At 41.4% G+C, this 12,237-nt stretch overlaps 1 pseudogene across 1 annotated transcript; it reads left to right on the top strand.

Annotated features, from left to right (window-relative positions):
- The first annotated feature begins 1,641 nt into the window (after window positions 1-1,641).
- LOC311105021 (solute carrier family 22 member 4-like) lies at window positions 1,642-11,824 on the top strand (annotated as a pseudogene). The gene is made up of 6 exons: window positions 1,642-1,741; window positions 1,960-2,217; window positions 2,306-2,409; window positions 3,009-3,163; window positions 9,227-9,372; window positions 11,807-11,824. The product of its transcript is annotated as a solute carrier family 22 member 4-like (transcript).
- Window positions 11,825-12,237: the final 413 nt, after the last annotated feature.

Genomic DNA, 12,237 nt, shown 5'->3' with positions numbered 1-12,237 from the left:
GAGCCTCTCAAATGCCTTGTTTTTAACTTCAACCAACTGTAATGATATGATGTCATCAGGCCTGCCCTTGAATTCAAAGTTCAGTGATGTTTCAGCATTTAGACAGGTTAAATCCAACTCCGCTGTGGGTGATCCCTGGGAACAGTCAGGTAGCAGATGATGGCAAGTGGTTCAAATAGTATCTAACAGAGTTGGAGTCAATTCCATGTCAATTTAGGAAGTATACTGAAATTCTAATTGTCTTAAATGCTTTTCAATGAGGACAATTTGGAATTGGAATTTGGTTTACTTTCTAAATTGACTGGAATTGAAATGGAATTCACCCCAGCCCTGGTATCTGATTTATGGGGAATAAGACTCATCATGGGATAAATACAAGACGTGCTTCAATCTCCCAATTTATAGGTGTGCCATTGGAAGTTCCACCTTAAACAATGTCTGGAGTATTTGCTCAGCCTTATATTCTGTGGTAATGTGGAAGCAGGTATCATACATACAGGATTGACATGAAGGGTTGTTCTATTGCAGGGTTCGACAACTGGCACCAGTGGACGATGTTATTTGGCCCCCCAAAGTTTAAGGCAAAAAAAAATATATATATATATATATATATTTTAATTTTTGCTTTTAGACATAAGACTAAAATAACTTTTATTTTATTAAATCTGTTCCCAAGTATTTCCACTCCTACAGAGACCTATGTGATCGTGTACCAATGTAATCAAGGTTTGAAATGATTGTTTATGTCAAATACAATATCTGTTTGGGCTTCTTGCATCAATTTGCAGAGTACAAATGATTTATAATTATGTTCCTCCCCCCCGACCATCCACTCAAGAAAAAAATCGGCCTGCAGCTGAATCTAGTTGGGGACCCCTGCCCTATTGCCTGGGGCAAGTGAACTGAGCAGTCACGCAAGTTGAGCCTGCTCTGATGTTGCCCCATTAGGCAGTTCAATAGGGAGAGGAGCCACTGTGAACTTGCATGGTCTATTTATTAATTTGTCTTTACCTGTCCAAGACCACACCCACTGGGTGTCACGTTTCACTGATCTCATGGATCTCTGTGGCTTCTCAGCAGGCCATCAGTACGACAGACAGCTTCACCTACAGTTTTAAAGAATTGAGTTCATTAGAATATTCAAATTTACATCAAAAATAAATAAATCAAATGTATTTATAAAGCCCTTTTTACATCAGCAGATGTCAGAAAGTGCTATACAGAAACCCAGCCTAAAACCCCAAACAGCAAGCAATGTAGAAGCACGGTGGCTAGGAAAAACTCCCTAGAAAGGCAGAAACCTAGGAAGAAACCTAGAGAGGAACCAGGCCTTGAGGGGTGGCCAGTCCCCTTCTGGCTGTGCCGGGTAGAGATTATAACAGTACATGGCCATTATGGCCAGATTTTTCTCCAAGATGTTCAAACGTTCATAGATGACCAGCAGGGTCAAATAATAATCAGTGGTTGTAGAGGTTGCAACAGGTCAGTACATCAGGAGTAAATGTCACTTGGCTTTTCATAGCCGGGCATTTAGAGGTTGAAATAGCAGGTGCGGTAGAGAGAGAGAGTTGAAAATAGCAGGTCTGGGACAAGGTAGCACAGATTCATGGATAGTTCAGCATTCCTTACTTTACTTTGAACATGAGGGACTATGAAGAAAACACTTCCTTTTTGGGAGAATGGGGCCCTTTCCAAAACGTTATTTATTCTGCTCAGTTTGAGCAGTATTCCTGATGGCTATGTTGGGAAGGCCATGTTGGGATGGCCATGGCTATGTTGGGATGACCATGTTGGGATGGCCATGGCTATGTTGGGATGGCCATGTTGGGATGGCCTTGGCTACGTTGGGATGGCCTTGGCTATGTTGGGATGGCCATGGCTATTTTGGGATGGCTATGTTGGGATGGCTATGTTGGGATGGCTATGTTGGGATGGCCATGTTGGGATGGCCATGGCTATGTTGGGATGGCCATGGTTTTCCTGGCAGATATCCCTCCACACTGGTGCAGTGTCCCCCAGCTGAACTCCAGTGGTTTTGACCTGGACTTGAATCACTCCATACCCTTAGAGGAGGTAAAGGGAGAGATCATTTTAAGTAGTTGTACCCGGTTTAAATAACAAGTTGACTCTGCTACCGGCTTTGGGAATGAGACCGAGTGATGCCTGGATGGATGAGAATTCAGCACAGACCAATACACGTCCACCATTGTGACAGAGGTGAAACAGAACTGGATCCTTAATTGTTTTTATTTCCATGTTTCCTGGAAATGTCTCATTATCATTCTCACATTGTGTCTTTACACAGTGGAATCTGGTGTGTGACGATTCATGGATAGCTCCTTTCACAGTCACAATATTATTTTTGAGAGTGCTGTCCATATTTGTTTTGTCTGGAATAATCTCTGATCGGTACTATGTGTGTTCTCAGTCTGATCTTCTAGGGTATCATTAGAACTGTCCACATGATGTGACTTGCTAGACTTGTCAAACTGGATCTACTGAGCAAACATAATGCCCCAATATGCAGCTTTAATGAGGAACCATTTAGACATGTTGAGACGTATTCAATTAAACAGTTTGATGTTAGTGGATGTTTACTACATTAGTTCAAAGTACAGATTTAGGATCTTAATTTGGGCCAAATAATCCTGCAGCAACGGGAAATGTGGATTATAATTAATGGACTTTTTTTAGGGTTTGATAAATTTTTTGTTACAACAAATCAAGTCTGATATTTTAAAGTGGAAATAACAAACTTTAGAAGCCTTTTTCAACCTTGAATACACAACAAGTTTGCATTTCCTGCTGTACAGGAACATTCTCAGCAACAAAAGAGTGATCAAATTAAGATCCTACATCTAAAGTGAAAACTGCATGAATGATTATTTTTTATTGCAGACCCAATATCTCTAGAACTGTACATCAAGTCTACAGCAAGTCTCTGATTTCTCAATATTCTTTAATGATGCTAACACAGCAAGCAAGTGCAACATTTATCTTCTCCTCAGGTATGGGAGGAGGTTCATTTTCTTTGCTACTATGGCACTCCAGACCATCTTCAGTATACTGCAAGCTGCCTCCAACAGCTGGGAGATGTTCTCTGCCTTGTACTTTATCATTGGGATGGGACAAATTGCCAATTACTGTGCTTCTTTCACCATTGGTAAGTCAAGCCATATCCAACCTGCTGTAATACAACAACGCAAGACAAACCAGAAGCAAATAATGCAATAATAACTTGTTTTCTTCCTCATAGGGAATGGAGTACGGTGCAACTCCAAACGATTCAAGGTTGCTGTGTTCACGTCAGGGGAACATAGCACGTTATACTGAGTACATGATGCATGTAATGCTAAGGCATAAATACACTGTGTACAAAACATTAGGAACACCTTCCTAATATTGAGTTCCCCACCACCCACAGGGATGACCAATGTTGACTCCAATGCTTCCCACAGTTGTCAATTTGGCTGGATGTCCTTTGGGTGGTGGACCATTCTTGATACACGTAAAACTGTTGAGCGTGAGAAACCCAGCAGCGTTGCCGATCTTGACACTCAAACCGGTGCACCTGGCACCTACTACCATACCCTGTTCAAAGGCACTTAAATTATTTGTCTTGCCCATTCACCCTCTGAATGGCACACATACACAATCTATGTCTCAATTGTCTCAAGGCTTACAAATCCTTATTTAATTATGTCTCTTCACGTTCATCTACACTGATTGAAGTGGATTTAACAAGTGACATAAATAAAGGATCATAGCTTTCAGCTGGATTCACCTGGTCAGTCTGTCATGGAAAGACCAGAGCTGTTAGAATACCCATACTAACGTACTGTATACTACATCATACTTAATGAGTATATACTACATACTATTAGTTCATTTTAATATACTGTAAACGAACGGTATCCTTTCAGTTGAGCGTACTAGCGCTTCGCCTGTCTACCGGAAGGTGATGCTGTTGCAATGCAACTTGTTAGCATAACAAATGACTAGCTAGACATTTAACGATTTCAGGTGTGTTCGTAAATTCAATCTGGAGATCCAGAGTGTTGTCAGATTGTCCGTTTCTAAATTCAGAGCATTGGTGACTTTAACTGTGCTGGTGGCAACAATTTAATTACGCTTTTTTTTTACTACGTTTACTGACACCGGCCATATATTCAACGGGTATTGAGCGTTCAGAAATTCATCAGTTATTCTGCGCTAGAATGAACAATGTCCATTGAGAACGCACAACGACTATACCACTTAGCTAAGAATGACGTGAATAATCAAGTCAATAAACGTTGGGTAGTTAGTTAGATTATAGTTAATATACTGCCTGGCAAATTCGATGTGTATTAGGATCCAACTAATGTTAGGTAACTAACATACCGGTACATACTGCTGTAATGTTATGCGGTTCGTAAGGATAGTGTAGCTAACAAATTGTCAGCCATAACGTGTAACTTATTTGAAAAGGCATTACTTTATTACATTGCTCAACATTTTATTAACATTTGTCATAATTAGTTAAAGCAATTAATTTTAATCCGCACTCGTAGGATTTCTGCTGCATATTTTCCGCCATTTTCTTCAAATCTGAAAACGTTGTGAAGCCACGCCCATTTTATTTAGAATTGCATTATGGGACCTAAAATAACAGAAACAGTGTCCACTGCTTGTATACCTCATATTTTGGTGAATTTAGTATGACATCCGGGAACCTTTCGCATACTAACTATTGACTGATTTAATTTCTTTGACAATTTGTAAAATACATAAGGGCGCTCCAGCCGGTGACGCCTCCACATACAATTGAAGAAAATCATCAAGGATAACACAATGAAGCTTAACAGCTTGTTTCCATTGTGGTCCTTTTCAAGAGGGAAGGGGGAACGGGGAATGCAACAAGGCTAGGCGGTAATTGTAATGGCAACAGACAATGACAGACAAATTGTTGTTTGTTTCATAACATGAGATAATTAGTACAATTTCCTTTCCTAATAAACAACTATAGACAGGTACATCTCCCTTGTCTCACATACCCTTAATATATAAAACAATCAATACCTAATATATACAAGACAATCACAATATAATAAACAACAGGCACCAAAAGGCAGACCATATGCTATCCTGGGTATTTCCTTCTCAGCCATGTACTATAATCTTACGACTCACTTTTGAGACATGCTACTATTTAGCAATTTTTTCATTGAGAACTTGAAACTACCTATGGCGGTTATACATTTCAAATTCTTCGGAAGACTATTCCACAGAATGGCAGCTGAGTATAAAAAAGTGTATTTCCCCATACCACTTTTACATCTAAAAGGAACAATGTCAGTTTCACTCCTTCTAGTGGAACAGTTATGGTTATCCCTTACTAAGTTAAAGTAGTTACATAGGTACCTGGGGACCATACTGTGGACAATCTTATGTACAAGACCCAATTTAATCTGAGCGACTCTCTCCTCCACTTTGAGCCATCTAAGGCTTTCAAAGTGGGAATAGTCCAGATGCATAAGTGCTGGAAGTTTTAAGAATAATCCTGACTAATTTGTTCTGAGATGTCTGCAATGTATTTTTTATTATCTTGAGGGCACTATTGTACCAGGAAGAGCATGCATAGTCAAAGTGGCACTGAACAAGAGCCCCTGCCAATGTCCCCATTCCATTCTTATCCAGATATTTGGAGGTTCTTGCCAGAAACCTAATTTTATGGTTCACTTTGGAGATAACTTTTTGTGACATGCTCTCCCCTGTTAGATGTTTATCTAGCACACATCCAAGATTCTTAACAGAGTATTTTGCTGCGACTACTATGTCACCTACTACCACCTTAAAATTAGGGGATTTCCTCAGTTTCACCTTGGACCCGAACAAGATGGACTCTGTTTTTCCAAGGTGAAGTGACAGCTTATTATCATAGCCATTTACTGACATTCAGAAGTTCCGCACTGAGGGCTTTCTCAACCACCTTTTTGTCTTTGTGGGAAACCAACAGTGCAGAATCATCTGCAAATAGGAAAAGGTCACATGTACAGGCAGATTTCAGATCATTTATATATCATAGAAAGAAAAGTGGACCCAGCACACTCCCTTGGGGTACTCCGCAGTTCAAGATTTTGGGTTTTTACAGGGTCCCATCCACATCCACCATCTGTTTTCTTCCTTGCAGGTAAGAGCTAACCCATTTTACTGCTAAGTTGTTAAATCCCATGGCTCTTAGTTTGATTAACAGAATCTCATGATCCACTGTATCGAACGCCTTTTGGAGATCTAACATAACCATACCACAACATTTCCCTCCGTCTACTTCCTTCCTGATGTGGTCAGTTAGATATAGTAGGCAAGTGTTGGTGGAATGGGATCTCCTAAAGCCAGATTGGAGCTCATAGAATAGGGTTATGTAAGGAAATATAATTGTCAATCTGCTTGAACATAATCCTTTCCATGACCTTCGATAATACACACAGGATTTAGACGGCCGATAGTTTCCATGATCTAACTTATTCCCTTTTTATATAGAGGAATGACCCTTGTGAGTTTTAGTTCACTGGGAAAACACCCTAGTTCAATAGACAGATTTACAATGTGAGTTACACAGGGGGTGATAATTACCGCAGCATCCCTTAGAAAGCTGGCAGGAATGTTGTCAAGGCCAGTTGCTTTGGAATGGTCAAGTTCTTTCAGCTTCTTTAGCACAGTTTACTCAGACACATTTTCAAATGAAAAAGCATCTACTTGAATCCCCTGCTATGAGTAAAACTGCTGGACATGACTCTCCCAATAGCAACCTGATTGATAAGGTAACTGTATTAGCTATAGTTGTAAAATAGCTATTCAGACTGTCTGCAACCATGGATTTGTCTGATGTAACCTTTCCTCCAATGTTCAAGCTAAGATTTCAAGCTTTGGTCTTTAATCTGTTACTATAACCTAACAGCTTCAGACCCTTCCATAATTTACTCGGATTGTTCCTATTTTCAACTATTTTGTCATTCAAATAATCTTTCTTGGCCTTCTGTATCATCCTGTTGACCTCATGTCTTAATTTCTTATAATCTATAAATATATCATCTGCCCTGGATTTCCTGAACTCCAGAAAGCGTTAATTTCTACGCTTAATTGCCTTTAAAATGTTATAGTTTATCCATGGTTCTGTTCTTTGCTTAATTCTAACATTTGTTACTGGAGCCTGCTTATCTACAGCATCTAAAAACAATTATTTAAAATTGCCGCAGACATTTTCCACCTCATTGGATTTCAATACAGCAGACCAGTCCAATTTGCTCAAACAATTAACAAAAATATCTGAAACTTTGAATATCCCACGGAGCACCATTAAATCCATTATTAAAAAATGGAAAGAATATGGCACCAAAACAAACCTGCCAAGAGAGGACCGCCCACCAAAACTCACGGCCCAGGCAAGGAGGGCATTAATCAGAGAGGCAACAGAGACCAAAGATAACCCTGAAGGAGCTGCAAAGCTCCACAGCGGAGAATGGAGTATCTGTCCATAGGACCACTTTAAGCTGTACACTCCACAGAGCTGGGCTTTACGGAAGAGTGGCCAGAAAAAAGCCATTGCTTAAAGAATAAAATAAGCAAACACGTTTGGTGTTCGCCAAAAGGCATGAGGGAGACTTCCCAAACATATGGAAGGTACTCTGGTCAGATGAGACTAAAATTGAACTTTTTGTCCATCAAGGAAAACGCTATGTCTGGCGCAAACCCATCACCCTGAGAACACCATCCCCACAGTGAAGCATGGTGGTGGCAGCATCATGCTGTGGGGATGTTTTTAATCAGCAGGGACTGGGAAACTGGTCAGAATTGAAGGAATGATGGATGGCTCTAAATACAGGGAAATTCTTGAGGGAAACCTGTTTCAGTCTTCCAGAGATTTGAGACTGGGACGGAGGTTCACCTTCAAGCAGGACAATGACCCTAAGCATACTGCTAAAGCAACACTTGAGTGGTTTAAGGGGAAACATTTAAATGTCTTGGAATGGCCTAGTCAAAGCCCAGACCTCAAACCAATTGAGAGTCTGTGGTATGACTTAAAGATTGCTGTACACCAGCGGAACCCATCCAACTTGAAGGAGCTGGAGCAGTTTTGCCTTGAAGAATGGGCAAAAATCCCAGTGGCTAGATGTGCCAAGCTTATAGAGACATACCCCAAGAGACAGCTGTAATTGCTGCAACAGGTGGCTCTACAAAGTATTGACTTTGGGGGGGGGGGGGTGAATAGTTATGCACGCTCAAGTCTTCTGTTTTTTGGTCTTATTTCTTGTTTGTTTCACGAGAAAAAAATATTTTGCATCTTCAAAGTGGTAGGCATGTTGTGTAAATGAAATTATACAAATTCCAGGTTGTAAGGCAACAAAATAGGAAAAATGCCAAGTGGGGTGAATACTTTCGCAAGCCACTGTAGCTATTATAGTAGGTCAATGCTGTGTGCTGGAAAACGATGGTAGAGCATGTAGAGCAACTATATCCATACTATGACCGATAAGCATACTACATACTCAATTTACATCACAAATAGTATGGTTAGTGTACAGTGGCTTATGAAAGCATTTTTCCTATTTTGCACATTGCGCTTACCTGACAGTTCTAACAGTTGAGTGTCAGACAGTAGATGTCACATAGGATGTTTGCCTTCCGCAAAAATGGCCATCTGGAGTTAAACATACCGAGATGTCAGATATGATTTTTGCCTTTGAAGGCAAGTGACGAAAGGGCAAGTGCCTTTGAGATTTTAATGTTCATCCCTGCAGAAAGACAGTGTTTCTGTCAGAAACTAAAAGCAATCTACTGCCTGGGTTTAGCCAGTTCCACAAACGTTTTAAGTTTCTTTGGACGAGTAAATGAGTTGGTATGTTGCTCAGGGGATTGGTCAAAAGCAAGAAAAGCAGCAATTGGTATCTCCTAAGATGGCAGAAAATGTGGCCCATCATAAAGAAATTGATGTCTCAAAAGACAAAGATGGCCACTCCAGGCCAGTTGATGGCTCACATCACACTTAGAACTATAACTTCTGAACGGTTGAACTAGCGGGACTGTAAGCAGAACATTGTGGGTCTCTGTACATGTGCAAGGTCCCCGAAATGATGCTTGCCGCTTTAATTTTGCCACAAGTTGCAGTGTCTCTGGATCACCATCTTTCTTCATCGGCCTGTACTATGATTGATTTTGAGGGACCTTTTGTTTATTTTCTTGTCAGACCTACACGCCCTGTCTCTGACCCTGGTGATGATTGGGAAAATGGGTGTCACTGGAGCGTTTGGATTCCTCTATCTGTACGGCACGGAGCTCTTCCCCACAGTGGTGCGCAATATGGCTTTGGGTGCCACTTCCATGGCTTCCAGAGTAGGTAGCACTGTGTCTCCATACATCGCCTATATGGTTGAGTCGTGTGTGTGTGTGTGTACGCATATTCAATTGTCTAAACATTTTGCTAACATTTATACGTGATTTGTGGATTCAGATAAATTGTCACACTTTCTTCTGATTGAAGGCACGTACAACAAGATACTATCCTACATTCTAATGGGAGGCACCACAGTCATCACTGGTGATGCTTGTTGCTACCAGAAAGAAATGTTCAACCAGGTCAAACCCCCTCAGATTATTGGGCTTGTTCGACATTGCAGCTGACAGCGCAGGTGACTGCCCACTGACTGATCTACAAAGAACCTTGCATCATAAATATATCTACTCATCATTATTTGTAGATCAGTCAGTCAGTCAGTCACAATTTACCCATGATACACTATGGTTTTGATCCTCTTGAACACAGAGCGGCAGACAGGTGTGTCGAGAGATACTACTGTAAGACATGTTACAATTTCAGTCTATTGTCCGTCCTCTTTAAACAGTCCTCTCTGCCCCTCTAGCATGTGCATTAACCAGGATTCTCAGGATGGCCTGAAGCAGAAAGGAAATGCACAGGTGGAGAATGAGGCAAGCTGTCCTGATGAGGCAAGCTGTCCTGATGAGGCAAGCTGTCTTTAAGAGTTTAGATGATGTGTCCAGAATTCAACCTCTCAGTTTTTTTGCTTTGTTTTTGTATTCTTTAATTTACTAATAAGTTGACAATGTTTTAATTATTTATTGTAATGATTTGAATGATAACCATGAGTAATGTCAGTCTGATGAAACACGTAAATGGAGTATAGGCTTCTTCACCACACAATGATTAATAGTATTTAGTGCAGAGTGTCTGAAAACAATAGAAAATGTGTTTTGTTTATTTTGGTAAAGCTTGTGGAATGAAAGCAAGGTACACTATAAAAGTATGTGGACACCTGCTCGTCCAACATCTCATTCCAGAATCATGGACATTAATATGGAGTTGGTCCCCCCTTTGCTACTCTAACAGCCTCCACTCTTCTGCCAAGGCTTTCCACTAGATGTTGTGACTTGCTTCCATTCAGCCACGAGCATTAGTGAGGTTGGGCACTGATGTTGGGCGATTAGGCCTGGCTCGCAGTCGGCGTTCAAATTCATCCCAAAGGTGTTCAATGTGGTTGAGGTCAGGGCTCTGTGCAGGCCAGTCAAGTTCTTCCAAACTGATCTCGACAAACCATTTCTCTATGGACCTCACTTTGTGCACGGGGGCATTGTCATGCTGAAACAGGAAAGGGCCTTCCCCAAACTGTTGCAACAAAGTTGGAAGCACAGAATCGTATGTCATTGTATGCTGTAGCATTAAGATTTCCCTTCACTGGAACTAAGCGCCTAGCTCGAACCATTATCCTCCTCCACCAAACTTTACAGTTGGCACTATGCATTCGGGCAGGTAGCGTTCACCTGGCATCCGCCAAACCCAGATTAGACCGTCGGACTGCCAGATGGTGAAGTGTGATTCACTGCTCCAGAGTCCAATGGCGGCAAGCTTTACTCCACTCCAGCCAACGCATGGCATTGCACATGGTGATATTAGGCTTGTGTGCGACTGTAACACAACAAAATGTGGAAAAAGTCAAGGGGTGTGAATACTTTCTGAAGACACTATACAATATGTGTAATGAGCCTCAACTTCTGATGCATCAATACGCTCTCAATACATCATCCACCTAATGGATTTCAAAGTGATGTAGTAAAAGGTAGATGACCAGCTTTGACTGACTCTGTTATATCTTTGAATTAAAACACTTACTGTATATCAACCATTATAGAAAGGTACTCTGTTCTCTCTATCTGTACAGAGTCCTGGGTGTGGTTCTGGCCATGGTGGCTAAGTATGGGATCACAGCAGTGTTCCCTGCTCTACATCGTGGTGGAGTAGCCCTTTCCCACAGAGGTGCATCTGATCCATGGCCTCCAAGACCGGCAGCACCATCTCCCCTTTCCTCCCCTACCTTGGTTAGTTTCTCATCTCCTCCACTCTACTCATATAGACTCCCTATGTGAAAATAGGTTTTTATGTTATTTCCGTGTAATACAGCATTCATCGTTGTATCCTTGACAGACTTGAGTTGGTTAAAAAAGCATTAGCCCAAAACTGTGTGTTTAGCTAACTTCTGCTGCTCCTCAGCGACCTCTGACAGGACTCTGCCTTATATCCTAATGGGCCTCCCGACTGACGGCTGACCGGATGATTCATCTACTGTTGCCTGAGACACAGGAGACTGACTTGCCAGAGGACCTCACCCAAATACAAACAGTCCACTGCTGGTGAGTCTGATACACGCACACATGCGTTTACACACACACACGCATGCACACACACACACTGTGACACACACAACCTAATACTAATAACATTATCTCTTTATATAATCACTTGTGTGTACTGTAGGTGCTGGCCCAGATGTAAGCACAAGGAAAGGAAACCGTCAAAAAGGAACCAAAATATTGATGTGGTAAAGGATCATCAGCTTTCAGAGGAGAACGGTGTATAAACGTAGATTACTGGAGCACACATTGACTTCTATAGAATCTTCAGGCAGTGTCAAAGGAACCCTCAGCCCCCAGCATGAGAAACAGGAATCTCTTGTTGAGTACACTCAGAGAGGACACACAGAAACACACATGTGGAGAATTAAATTTTAAAAATGGTGTGTGCAAATTTTCATTTGTTAAATGACTTGGCATGCTTGTTTGAGGATGAGCTTCTTCACTCTTGGTGTGTGTGAGGGTGCTGCTTGCTGCATGTGCTCTCCATGGCCTTTACCAGTGGTATTCAAGGTGGGGGTCGGGTCACGGGGAATTGGAGTGGGGTCGCCACAT

Source organism: Coregonus lavaretus (genome assembly GCF_964263955.1).
Source record: "Coregonus lavaretus genome assembly, chromosome: 29".
In the NCBI taxonomy this organism is placed as follows: domain Eukaryota; kingdom Metazoa; phylum Chordata; class Actinopteri; order Salmoniformes; family Salmonidae; genus Coregonus; species Coregonus lavaretus.
This window is presented reverse-complemented; position numbering and strand designations above follow the sequence as displayed.